This window comes from Heloderma suspectum, chromosome 2, assembly GCF_057233095.1.
Source record: "Heloderma suspectum isolate Gila_16-S chromosome 2, 16-S_ref, whole genome shotgun sequence".
Taxonomy (NCBI): domain Eukaryota; kingdom Metazoa; phylum Chordata; class Lepidosauria; order Squamata; family Helodermatidae; genus Heloderma; species Heloderma suspectum.
In genome coordinates, this window is record NC_139459.1 from 61,432,957 (window position 1) to 61,447,367 (window position 14,411).

A 14,411-nucleotide genomic window follows, 5' to 3' on the forward strand; every position below is an offset into this window, starting at 1 on the left:
ATCTAATTAGCCCTGTTGCTTTACGTGTGACGGTATTAACTTTTAAAGAGGAAAGAAAAATAGATCATTGTATTTGAAGCAGAGAACAGCCTGTGATAACATTAGGAAAAGACACTGATTTTAGGTGTTTTACAACAAAGTCCTCAAGTAGCCCAGAGAGCTTTCACGTATTTATGCACCATCATATGATAAAGCCTTTTTCCTGTAGCATTACAAATCATAGGCTTGATACAAGATGTTCTCCAGGTGTTACCAGACCAACTGTGCCACTATTTCTTATTTATGTACTGTCTAGTACTAGAAGACAAATTGCTATAGATGAGGCAAATGTAATTACACAGGTCTTCAGAAGTCAAAAAGGGGGGCACAGTTGTGGGTTACCTTGTATGACCCTTTCTGTGGGCGCAGAACTGAATTTGTAACAAAAATATGAAATAAAAATATTCAACAATCCATTGAAACCTCACAGCTGGAACTTTTAGTTCTAGTTTGTGTTGAGAATTCAGTCCCTCTGGGAATGGGACTAAAAAAAAAGATGTCAAAAATATCCCCTTAAATGCTCTACCTGTTTTCTTACAGCATAATGACAATGTTAAATGGATCTTAATATGGAAAGAACAACAACATGGAATTTATAAAGTAACATTTAAATTGTTAGATTGTAAGAATAACTAATATGGCATTGGGAAACAATGAATTCATTTGCACTAAGGATGAGTAAAATTATGAAGAATGAAGTTTTCTTAAAAGTTTCAATTAAAACATATACACTATTTCTTTCACCTGATTGTAGCCCCATATGGCAAGGTCAGCCCTTTCAGTGAACAAACAGCTCAGTCGCCTCCAGTGTAGCTGTTATCTTCCTCAACAAGGGGAGACATTTGGCACAGCCTAAAGCTGGGGCATGAACCCTGGCTAAGCTTAAGACATTTATCTGACAGCATCAGCTGACACTCCACAAACACATTTGCTCTCCATGACCCCAGAGCATTTGTGATTAATCAAAAATGTATCTTGAATCTTGAGAACAAGCTACAAGCAGGCACACACAAAAAAAGAATATGCTCTCGATCTCGCTTATCGACTCAAGAGGTATATTGAATTTAGAAATAGCAAATACAATAAAATGATCAATATGTTCTCACTTGTCTATGGAAGAGCAAACTTTATCCCTCAAGCAAAAAACATTGATCATGTAAATGTTTGAGCTGTTTTTTAGCTTTAAAATAGCAAAAACATGATATTTGTGAGCAAGGAGGGGAGCATCAGAGAAGTGTATTTACCATAACAGCACAAAAAAGTATGGGAGTAACACTGGAATATATGACTGAGCTCCTGAGCTATTCCCTTTAGTTTTTATACAACTACGTACTGCTCTAACATGGTTTTTTTGTAACTGGTTGCCAAAAGATCTTAATAAAACATTATAAAGGGGATTAAAAAACTTAATGAAGTCACATAATATGCTTCAGAGAAAGCTCCCTGTCTTAATTTAAATGAGACAGTTATAATGTATCCCCTATGCACTGTTTACAATTTATAATTTATGTCTCTATTCGAAATACACTACTTTCTTCAGTCATCTGCTAAGTGATATGATTAGCATTTGAATATCATAATATTCTACTTTTCAAAAGCCAGAATAGAAGCTTTTAAGCTTTTAATGTTTTCATTCACCTTTTAAAGAACTGTACTTTACTTAAGTCTAATTAATAATGAAAAAATATCAAAATCACTACCCATATTCATTACAAAATGGATATAACTTTATAAATATTCTCTATAATAGCACTTATTCTTTTTCATTCTTTCCTGATTACATACTGCTTAGGTTACAAGCCTCTTGTGTTCCTATGCAGTCCTCTTATTCTAGCAGAGAACTACTGTATGTCCTCTGGTCTCTGTTGACACGACAAACTTTCATAGCATGTGCTCTCCATTAAATGGTGGTACTAATTAGAAGATATAAACTCATGCTGAGACATAATATGTGTTGGCTTTATGCATCTACTAAGCTCACAGCAGTATTGGATTTATAGTGCCAACATCTTCAACTAATATTCAACTATTCCCCCCATGCCCCACAACATTGCAAAACTATCTAGAAATAAGGTAAATTTCTTACATTAAGAAAAAAAATAAAAGATTTATTTTCTTAATGTAAACCGGTCAAATTTCATTAATATACAGTTTAGAAATCGGCATTTTAACTCTTTTTTAAACCAGAGACTAATTTCTGCAGCTTTTTTTTTTGCAAATATTTAGCATGGTAATGCTATAGTGGCAGAGGTCTATGTAACTGAACATATTTTATACTTCTGCAGAAGAATGAGCAGGTGTAAAAGAGTATGGTGAGAAGTTAGTGCATCTGCCTGGTGCGTGTATCCAGAAAACTGGAGGCTATTGCAGTTACATAGCTTGCTGCTGCACAGACATAGCAATCTTCTCTTGCTACTTAACAGTTCTGCCAGTGCTAATCACCTGTTAGATCAGAGGTGCACAATCATATTCAGCCTGAAGGCTGAATTCCATTAAGGAGAAAGAAGCTGTCAGGGATCCCATTCCAGTGGTGGGTGGGACTGAAGGCAAAAGGGGCAGGGCCAAAAAAACAAACATACCAGCATGTTCTATCTTAAAGTTCTTACTGTTAGTAACTAAGCCTTAGGAGAGGCATTTCAACCTTTTAGATTTCGGAGAGGGGGTGTTATGTACTAAAGACAGGAAACCACCACATGATCGGTGCTTGTGGGAAAGGAGGTGGTGCCATGGCCGTCTGGGGAACCCTGGCTGGATTGAGACCCCAGGAGGGCCAGATTTGGACTCTGAGCCTGAGGTTCTGAAGTGTTACATGAAGGGAGAAGAAAGGGATTTAGGTCTGGTGGTCACACCTCACTCTTCAACCTACAAGCGGCCAGTACTATGATAGTTCTGATCATCCAGATAAGAGATGTGTGTGCAATACAAGAGTGATTCACACTCACTGGATCATAGCCACACATTTTTCCAGAGGGTAGCTGTGTTAGCCTGCTGCAACAAAAACAACTCTTGAGACATCTTAAAGACTATCAGATTTCATATGGTATAAGCTAGAGCTCACTTCATGAAATTATCTTCATTTGGCAGGATGGTTTGTCTACCTATGGGTAGAGACAAAAAATGTAAACACTGAGGTCAGAGGAAAATTAAATGTAAATATACAGACTGTGACAATTACGTTAAGGGTATCATCTTAAATACAGTTACTAGGGAGTAAGCTCTGTTTAACACAGTGGGGCTGACCTCTGAGTAAGCATGTATAGGTTTACACTGTAAAGCTTAAATGTATGTAAAGTAAGCCCAAAGTAAAGTGACCAAATCACAAAGCACTGTCGATTATAATGCAAACATCCTAGCATTGGTAAGTTAATTAAAGTCACACAGTTTCCTAGGGAATATTCTTTCATATGTTCAGGCTGATTCAAATGTCATTGTCCCCATGCAGAAGCTTCTAAAAAAGGCTTATGTGAGGTGGTGTTCCACAAAGGGCATGTAACACTGCAAAACAAGCCAGCACCTGGATACCCCAGATTGCTACAGTCTTCATGCTAGTACTGTATACTTCTGACAGCCACTGTTAGGGACATTCTACACACAATGGAGGGATGGTATCCACCTAGCAAGTGATTTTCAAAAGTTTTAAATATTAGGGGGGAAATCGCTAGGAAGAAACATTTTTCAGCAAATTCCACACTGAGGGGTGTTGTTTTTGGTGGTAATAACATTTGAATGTCTTTAGTGTGCTTCATACCAGAGCCGAACTGTTTTACAGACAGAGAAGCATGTAATTTGCTAAAAATCACATGTAGGGATGTATGAGAAATTTGTTTCAGTTTGCTTTTGATCAGGATTTACCCAGTTCACAACATTCAGAATGAACACAGACTGGGACTCAATCACAGCTGAAGTCAGTACATTTCTGAGCTTGCAATGTGATTAGCAGACCAAAAAAAAGTGTTTCAGAGCATGCATACATTTGAAAAATGTGCATAAATATGCTTGAATCAATGTGAGAAGAATGCACACATTTCAGGGATGCACACAATTGATGCGTACATTTGGAAAAATATGCACAAAAATATGGATGGATTTTCATGCAAAAAGAAAACAAAGTTTGCAATCTGACTCCAGTTGGAACAAACTTCAAGATGGAATTTGGTGAACTTCGATGAGCTTAAGTTTGATGAGGCTTTACAAGTAGCTCACGAAAGAAGGGAAGCGAAAAGCAAGGGAGAAAGGGGAAGATATACCCAACTGAATGCAGAGTTCCAGAGAATAGCAAGGAGAGACAAGAAGGCCTTCTTAAATGAACAATGCAAAGAAATCGAGGAAAACAACAGAATGGGAAAGACTAGAGATCTCTTCAAGAAAATTGGAGATCTCAAGGGAACGTTTTGTGCAAAGACGGGCATGATAAAGGACAAAGAAGGCAGGGACCTAACAGAAGCAGATGAGATTAAGAAGAGGTGGCAAGAATACACAGAAGAACTATACAGGAAAGATCTGAATGTCCCTGATAGCCATGATAGTGCGGTCACTGAACTTGAGCCGGACATCCTCGAGAGTGAAGTCAAGTGGGCCTTAGGAAGCATTAGTAACAACAAAGCTAGTGGAGATGACAGTATTCCAGCCGAGCTATTTAAAATCCTAAAAGATGATGCTGTTAAAGTGCTGCATTCAATATGCCAACAAATCTGGAACACTCAACAGTGGCCACAAGACTGGAAAAGGTCAGTTTACATTCCAATTCCAAAGAAGGGCAACGCCAAAGAGTGTTCAAACTACCGCACAATTGCGCTCATTTCACATGCCAGCAAGGTGATGCTCAAAATCCTACAAGCTAGGCTTCAGCAGTATGCGAACCGAGAACTACCGGAAGTACAAGCTGGGTTTAGAAGAGGCAGAGGAACTAGAGATCAAATCGCCAACATTCGCTGCATCATGGAGAAAGCAAGAGAATTCCAGAAAAACGTCTATTTCTGCTTCATTGACTACGCTAAAGCCTTTGATTGTGTGGATCACAACAAACTGTGGCAAATTCTTAAAGTGATGGGAGTACCAGACCACCTTACCTGTCTCCTGAGAAACCTGTATGAGGGTCAAGAAGCAACAGTAAGAACCAGACATGGAACAACCGATTGGTTCAAAATTGGGAAAGGAGTACGACAAGGCTGCATATTGTCACCCTGCTTATTTAACTTATATGCAGAGTACATCATGAGAAATGCCGGGTTGGAGGAATCAGAGGTCGGAATTAAGATTGCCGGGAGAATTATCAACAACCTTCGATATGCAGACGATACCACCCTAATGGCAGAAAGCGAAGAGGATCTCAAGAGCCTCTTGTTGAGGGTGAAAGAGGAGAGTGCAAAAGCTGGTTTGAAACTCAACATTAAAAAAACTAAGATCATGTCATCTGGCCCTATCACTTCCTGGCATATAGAAGGGGAAGAAATGGAAGCAGTGACAGATTTTACTTTCTTGGGCTCCAAGATCACCGCAGATGGTGACTGTAGCCATGAAATTAAAAGACGCTTGCTCCTTGGGAGGAAAGCTATGGCCAACCTAGACAGCATAGTAAGAAGCAGAGACATCAGCTTGCCGACAAAGGTCCATCTAATCAAAGCTATGGTTTTCCCAGTAGTAATGTATGGCTGTGAGAGCTGGACTATAAGGAAGGCTGAGCGCCGAAGAATTGATGCTTTCGAGCTGTGGTGCTGGAGAAGACTCTTACGAGTCCCCTGGACTGCAAGGAGGTCAAATCAGTCCATCCTAAAGGAAATCAACCCTGAGTGCTCATTGGAAGGACAGATACTGAAGGTGAAGCTCCAATATTTTGGCCACCTAATGCGAAGAGAAAACTCCCTGGAAAAGACCCTGATGCTGGGAAAGACTGAAGGCAAAAGGAGAAGGGGACGGCAAAGGATGAGATGGCTAGATAGCATCACGGATGCAATGAATATGAACTTGAGCACGCTCCAGGAAAGAGCACAGGACAGGAAGGCCTGGCGTGCTATGGTCCATGGGGTCACGAAGAGTCGGACATGACTGAACGACTGAACAACAACAACAAGTCATATGTAACCTAAGCACATTGATTCAGAAGATAATCAACTGCACTGATTTTACTAGCACACAGTTCCAAGCTGGTGTGCTTAATATTACACCCTTCATGGGTCTGCAACCAGATAGTGAAAAGTGGCACTATACAGAAACCACTTACTTGAAAAGGAGTCCCACCAAGATTTTACAGAAGTAAATGGTTTTATGTATGTGAAACTAGGACTTGTGCAGGGGTCACACTTTTCAGCATTTACCACTAGAGGTAAGCTGTAGTTTCTACCAAAAGATTCTCACCTCTTCTAGTGAATTTACCTTTAGCCATTGCATATGTAAGCTGTCAGTCTCCTGTTCCAGTTCTATGGCAGCATGCCTCAATCTGGTGCTTTCCAGATGTGTTGGATTATAGCCCCCATGAGCCCAAGCCAGCATGGCCAATGGTCAGAAATGTTGGGAGACTTGTAGTCCAAAACATCTGGAGAAAAGCACCAGCTTGGGGAAGGCTGTTCTATGGTAGAAGAAGCTGCAATATTCTACTTTAGAGTTACTAACACACTATAAGGTGACAATTATTAAGAACAACAGGATAAAGTGCATATATAAAATTCCTTTCCTTTCCTATGAATAAATATTCCAAAAAACCCTACTTAGAAGTTCCACCTAATTTCAGACTTGAAAAATTCTAGTGGAACTTGATGTAATTTTGGTGTAGATGGGTTGCATTTGTCCCAGAAAACAACAGATACAAAAGGTATACATTGATTTATTTTACTAGGCTAACTTCCATTGGAATCAATATGCATCACCCAATGAAGAGTTCTGTGTAATTCAATGTCTTCACCCTGGATTACCCCAAGAATCTGGCCCATTAAAGATATCTTACTTATTTCGGTTCTGTACATTAGTGTCATTTACAAAATCTCTATGGTGTCTGTAGAGGTTTTATGATGGTAGTTTCCTACGTGCTTATCTTATAGAAACTAACATGAACTGAAGCACTAGACATCCCAGCTGTATGTTTTGGCATCCATGGTGAAAATGAGCAGAAAATCTAGCTGTTCCATATCAAGAAGTATTTTTACTAGTGCTAATGTGCCTTAAATACCTTGTTCCACAGATGAGTGGCCTGGCACCTGCTGCATGAGAAATAGCCAATTACTGTTCAGTGCCTCTAATTTTCTGATTCAATTAGCATGCTTCAGAGCTTTCCAGTTTAATTGCAAACTACTTCAGTTAGCTCTCTGATTAATCATTGCCCATCTGCAAGCCATCGGAAAACTTAGTGGAACAAATTTGTGTACTTTGGAATGCTGGGAGCTTAGCAAATCAAACTTGTTTTGGTATATAAAGCTTTAATTTTGTTTGCCCTTTTCAGCTGCACTTGTAAGAAGCTCTGTACTGATTAAACAGGAAATCCAGACAATAATATGCTACATTATGCATATAATTACTGTAAATACAGCCGAGACTGGAGAAACATCATTTAAGGTTAGGCACTAACATGTATGGAGTAGCGGGTCAAGACAACACATTTGGAATCAATTTCTTCCCATTATAGAAAAAAATAAATATCACAAAAACAATTATGTGATGCCATCTAATATCTATATTCTGAGGAATGTTATTTTAAGCACACTCATAAGTAAGTTTAACTACTTTTAGTAGGTCTTATGTGCTGAACCTACATATGTTTATTCTGAATCTTCAGGAATTCCAACAGAACATGTTCAAGCAAGTATGTTTAAGTTGAAGCTTTTGATTTAGGGTATGAATCTATTTCTAGTTAATCACAGCATCTTTCTTGTTTTTTGTTTTCAGGAATGGCACTGGACTAATTCTAATATTACAAGCTAGTCACCAGGAACGATCATTTTAATGTCTTTTGGCTTTCATACTCTGATGCATTTCTCACCACAGGTTTCAGAATAGTCTGAATATAACAGTATTGCCAGCACAGGCATGCATACATCAAGTAAAGCCTCAGAAGCAGGGCCTATCACAGGGGGGCCAGGAGGGCCATTTGGCCTGGGGCCTCACGTGCACGAAGGGCCTCAAATTTCAACTTGATGATATCTCCAAATGAGGTTATACATACAGACACAGAGATAAACTGACAGGATTTAAAGAAGGCGTTCATCATACAACTTTAAACTGGATTATAAGCCAAAGGAATTGCTTCAAGAAATACTCCAACTTGGACTTGCTGGTGTGTTTCCTATAATGTCACCATTGCATTGAGGATTTTTCTCAGTCTTCCTTCATTGGTAGCTTCATGTGAGCGGCCTTTCAGTGTGCTGAAGCAGATCAAGAATTGCTACCATACAACTGTGGGACAAGATCATTTGAATGGCTTTGCTGTGCTTAACATAAACTGTGACATTGCAAATAAACTATTTTTTTCCAGAATTGGTGAATTTGCACAGAAAAAGCTAGAAAAGCACTTGTTAAATAAAAAAGGAACATGTATTACAAATTATTGCAATGTATTTTTTGTGTTCCCCTTCATGGATCACTGCCTTGTTGTGGCGAAGGGGCTTGCGTAACTCAGTGAAGCCATAAGCTATGCCGTGCAGGGCCACCCAAGATGGACAGGTCATGGCAGAGAGTTCTGACAAAATGTGGTCCACTGGAGAAGGAAATGGCAACCCACTCCAGTATTCTTGCCAAGAAAACCCCATGGAACGTATCACAAGGCTAAAAGAGATGACGCCGGAAGATGAGCCCCTCAGGTCGGAAGGTGTCCAATATGCTACTGGGGAAGAGCAGAGGGTATTTCCAAGTAGCGCCAGAAAGAGTGAAGCGGCTGGGCCAAACCCGAAAGGACACTCAGCTGTGGATGTGTCTGGTGGTGAAAAGAAAATCCGATGCTGTAAAGAACAATATTGTTTAGGAACCTGGAATGTCAGATCAATGAATCAAGGTAAGCTGGAGGTGGTCAAACATGAGATGGCAAGATTGAACATCGACATCTTGGGAATCAGCGAACTAAAATGGACAAGCATGGGCAAATTTAATTCAGGTGACCATCATATCTACTATTGTGGGCAAGAATCCCTTAGAAGAAATGGAGTAGCACTCATAGTCAACAAAAGGGTGGGAAAAGCAGTACTGGGGTACAATCTTAAAAATGATAGAATGATCTCAGTACGAATCCAAGGCAAACCATTCAACATCACAGTAATTCAAGTCTATGCCCCAACCACTGAGGCCGAAGAAGCTGAGGTTGATCGGTTCTATGAAGACCTACAACACCTTCTAGAACTAACACCAAAAAAAGATGTCCTCTTCATCATAGGGGATTGGAATGCTAAAGTAGGAAGTCAAGAAATCACCGGGATAACAGGCAGGCATGGCCTTGGTGTACAAAATGAAGCAGGACAAAAGCTAATAGAGTTTTGCCAAGAGAACATGCTGATCATAGCAAACACTCTTTTCCAACAGCACAAGAGGCGACTGTACACATGGACGTCACCAGATGGTCAATATCGAAATCAGATTGATTATGTCCTTTGCAGCCAAAGATGGAGAAGCTCCATACAGTCAGTAAAAACAAGACCTGGAGCTGACTGTGGCTCAGATCATGAGCTGCTTCTTGCAAAATTTCGGCTTAAATTGAAGAACGTCGGGAAAACCACTAAACCGTTCAGGTATGACCTAAATCATATCCCTGATGAATATACAGTGGAGGTGAGGAATAGATTTCAGGGATTAGACCTGATAGACAGAGTGCCTGAGGAACTATGGACGGAGATCCGTAACATTGTTCAGGAGGCAGCAACGAAATCCATCCCAAAGAAAAAGAAATGCAAGAAAGCAAAGTGGCTGTCTGAGGAGGCTTTACAAGTAGCTCACGAAAGAAGGGAAGCGAAAAGCAAGGGAGAAAGGGGAAGATATACCCAACTGAATGCAGAGTTCCAGAGAATAGCAAGGAGAGACAAGAAGGCCTTCTTCAATGAACAATGCAAAGAAATCGAGGAAAACAACAGAATGGGAAAGACTAGAGATCTCTTCAAGAAAATTGGAGATCTCAAGGGAACGTTTTGTGCAAAGACGGGCATGATAAAGGACAAAGAAGGCAGGGACCTAACAGAAGCAGATGAGATTAAGAAGAGGTGGCAAGAATACACAGAAGAACTATACAGGAAAGATCTGAATGTCCCTGATAGCCATGATAGTGCGGTCACTGAACTTGAGCCGGACATCCTCGAAAGTGAAGTCAAGTGGGCCTTAGGAAGCATTAGTAACAACAAAGCTAGCGGAGATGACAGTATTCCAGCCGAGCTATTTAAAATCCTAAAAGATGATGCTGTTAAAGTGCTGCATTCAATATGCCAACAAATCTGGAACACTCAACAGTGGCCACAAGACTGGAAAAGGTCAGTTTACATTCCAATTCCAAAGAAGGGCAACACCAAAGAGTGTTCAAACTACCGCACAATTGCGCTCATTTCACATGCCAGCAAGGTGATGCTCAAAATCCTACAAGCTAGGCTTCAGCAGTATGCGAACCGAGAACTACCGGAAGTACAAGCTGGGTTTAGAAGAGGCAGAGGAACTAGAGATCAAATCGCCAACATTCGCTGGATCATGGAGAAAGCAAGAGAATTCCAGAAAAACGTCTATTTCTGCTTCATTGACTACGCTAAAGCCTTTGATTGTGTGGATCACAACAAACTGTGGCAAATTCTGAAAGAGATGGGAGTACCAGACCACCTTACCTGTCTCCTGAGAAACCTGTATGAGGGTCAAGAAGCAACAGTAAGAACCAGACATGGAACAACCAAGTGGTTCAAAATTGGGAAAGGAGTACGACAAGGCTGCATATTGTCACCCTGCTTATTTAACTTATATGCAGAGTACATCATGAGACATGCCGGGTTGGATGAATCAGAGGTCGGAATTAAGATTGCCGGGAGAATTATCAACAACCTCCGATATGCAGACGATACCACCCTAATGGCAGAAAGCGAAGAGGATCTCAAGAGCCTCTTGTTGAGGGTGAAAGAGGAGAGTGCAAAAGCTGGTTTGAAACTCAACATTAAAAAAACGAAGATCATGGCATCTGGCCCCATCACTTCCTGGCATATAGAAGGGGAAGAAATGGAAGCAGTGACAGATTTTACTTTCTTGGGCTCCAAGATCACCACAGACGGTGACTGTAGCCATGAAATTAAAAGACGCTTGCTCCTTGGGAGGAAAGCTATGGCCAACCTAAACAGCATAGTAAGAAGCAGAGACATCACCTTGCCGACAAAGGTCCGTCTAATGCTTAGATGCTTTCGAGCTGTGGTGCTGGAGAAGACTCTTACGAGTCCCCTGGACTGCAAGGAGGTCAAATCAGTCCATCCTAAAGGAAATCAACCCTGAGTGCTCATTGGAAGGACAGATACTGAAGCTGAAGCTCCAATATTTTGGCCACCTAATGCGAAGAGAAAACTCCCTGGAAAAGACCCTGATGCTGGGAAAGACTGAAGGCAAAAGGAGAAGGGGACGGCAGAGGATGAGATGGCTAGATAGCATCACGGATGCAATGAATATGAACTTGAGCACGCTCCGGGAGAGAGCGCAGGACAGGAAGGCCTGGCGTGCTATGGTCCATGGGGTCACGAAGAGTCGGACACGACTGAACGACTGAATAACAACAATTTTTTGTGTTAAAGTGTTAATTTGTTAAATGTAAACATTTAAAACATACCACAATTTTTGTAGCCCTGTTTTGGCATTTCTTCATATTTTAATTTACTGGGGGCATCAAAAAATAGAAGTGGCCCAGCCCCCTCTCAACCTCTGACAGGGCCTGCTGAGAAGTGCAAAATCCTGAAATTAATAATAAAATGTTTTGTATTGGCTTTCTGAGTCTTGTTATTTTCCATTATAGTCATGTTTTCAAAGTTTTCTTCACAAAATTTTTGAAGATAAAAAATGCTTCCCAAAAATAACACAAAAGTTAAGAAAAACATAAAATATTCTATTTGAGCCCATAAAGGATTGTATTCAATGTTAATCTAACAAGCCCCATTCATGTCAGTGGGTCTACTCTAAGTAGGACTAACACTGGACACAACCTTGATAATCCAAATATAAGACTTTACTAACTGGCATAATCTTTTTATCTTAAGTTTGAAGCAGTTAGGACTGTAAAGCAGTTATGCAAGTAGGGGGAGATATGATAGGTGTGTATAGAATTATGCATGGTATGGAGAATGTAACCTCTCATAACCCTAGAACCCAGGTTCATCCAATGAAGCTAAGCAGTGAGAGATTGAAGGCAGATAAAGGGAAGCACTTCTTCACATACAGTTAAACTATGGAATTTGTTACCACAAAATGTAGTGGGAACCACCATGTAATTCCCTAAAGGTGATTAGACAAATCACAAATTCATGGAGGATATGACTATCAATGACCAGTAGTCATATATTAATTCCATTATCAGGGGCAACATGGCTCTCAGTGCCAGTTGCTGGAGACCACCATGTTGATGTAGGCATTTACCGAGATGTCTGTCCTCATAGAATCACAGAATAGTAGGGTTGAAAGGGGCCTACAAGACCATTGAGTTCAACCCCACCATGAGCATATGGTGCTTGGGGATCAGGTCCTGAAATACCAGAATGGCTAACAAAGTCCTCAATAGCGACCACATTCTCTGTATCCAATGATTCTGAATATATGCTCCCTAGCAGAACATACTGGTGTCTAGTGATTAAGATTCTGGTGGGCATAGCCAGCTCACTCCCTCACAGCCAACTGCTGTGAAGTCAACCACCAGTCTGACAACTCTTTGCTGAGTTCTCTGAAGAGACTGCCAACTAACCAGAGTCACATCTTCCTTAATCTTGGATTGAAAAAGAGAGCAGTGTCCTGTGGTGTTTGTTGAAATGGAATCCTGACTATTCCATTAGGTCCCAGTAGGATAACATGATACCCAAGAGCTAAGCAAGTAACATGAGGTCTGCTTGGTCCAGGTTCCAAAATGTTCCAACTAACTCCCAAGATTTTCCATTGATGTTCCTCCAAGGAGGAGATCTTTTACAGGCACATGTCCAGGACTACCTCTGATGGACTGGGAGGGCAAGAGAAAGCTCTTCTTCACATTGACCTTAAAAATGTGGGATCTGAAACAAGCTAATGAAATCTTGACAGGTGGACAGGACATCCTTGGGTCCTGGAGAAAAACCGATGACGATGTCACCCAGGTAAGAATACAGGTACAACCCTTGATTGTCCCAATTCCAGGGCCAATGTTTCTTCTGGCTACAATTTAGCTATCTTGGCCTTAGAGTTAAACTAGATGGCATACAAGGAAGTATCTGAAAGAAGGGCAGATGAAAGGGAGATTTTCTTCAGTGTGCTCCCAGCATGACTACCTGGGTGAAAAGGGAAGGCTAAATGGCAGTCAGTGCCCTGTGGTGAAAGAGCTGATAGTTGTATAAAAATTGCAGAAACAGATGAATGATGGGTTCTAATCAGAATTGGTAGGTGCATTTCTAATATATCAATGGATAAAGTCAGCACGAAATTCTTGAGCCACCTTATGTCCAAAATACCCCTCATAGCCCCATTCCTTTAGATAAGGAATAAAACTAAATAGTTACCAGAGTGCCTCTAGTCCCATGGAACTGGTTCAATTGTACATATGTCCAGGGACATGCTGAATAGACTGGGCCAGGCAATAAGCTTGTTCTGTGGACTTTATTATTATCTAAGGAATGTATCCTCTGCATACTGTCTTCACTTACTCAAGAATCAGTGGTTGCTTTTTCCCACACAGTTGCAAAATTGAAGAGGCAGCCTCCCATGGCACCTAGGGGTTGATGCTTTATGGTGTCAGGAAGATGCTACTTTTTTGCCTTGAACAATGAAAAGAAGGTAGGAAATCTCAAGTGCCATTCCTCAGCCAGCTGTCTTGGCTCAGTCTATAGCCCAAGGGCTATTTGGACTGGATTCCATTGGATCCACAAGACTTGTAGGGTTGACTTTTGTTTCTTCTGGCTACAATTTTACTATCATGATCCAAGAGTTAAACTAGACTAAATGCAAGGAAGCATCTGAAAGAAGGGCAGATGAAAGGGATATTTTCTTCAGCATGCCTTTGACAGTTCATGTCATTAAGTGCTTTGACATGGACTCCAGAATTTAACTCCTTGCCTCTGGTGAAGAGAAAGTTGTTGGTTGAGGTGCAGAATGTAACTGCTGAGGGTTCAAATTTTCTGTGAAGTGTTGTTCTCATTACCTTGTCAAAATATTCATTAAGTCCATTTTTACAATCCACTGGGATAACTGCAGTAGAAAGTCAGGGCTGCCACTGGGTT

General features: G+C 40.7%; 1 protein-coding gene across 28 annotated transcripts in view; it reads right to left on the minus strand.

Moving 5' to 3' along the window:
- Positions 1-14,411, minus strand: part of ARB2A (ARB2 cotranscriptional regulator A) — a 362,761-nt gene that overhangs the window by 49,687 nt on the left and 298,663 nt on the right. The window lies entirely within an intron of this gene.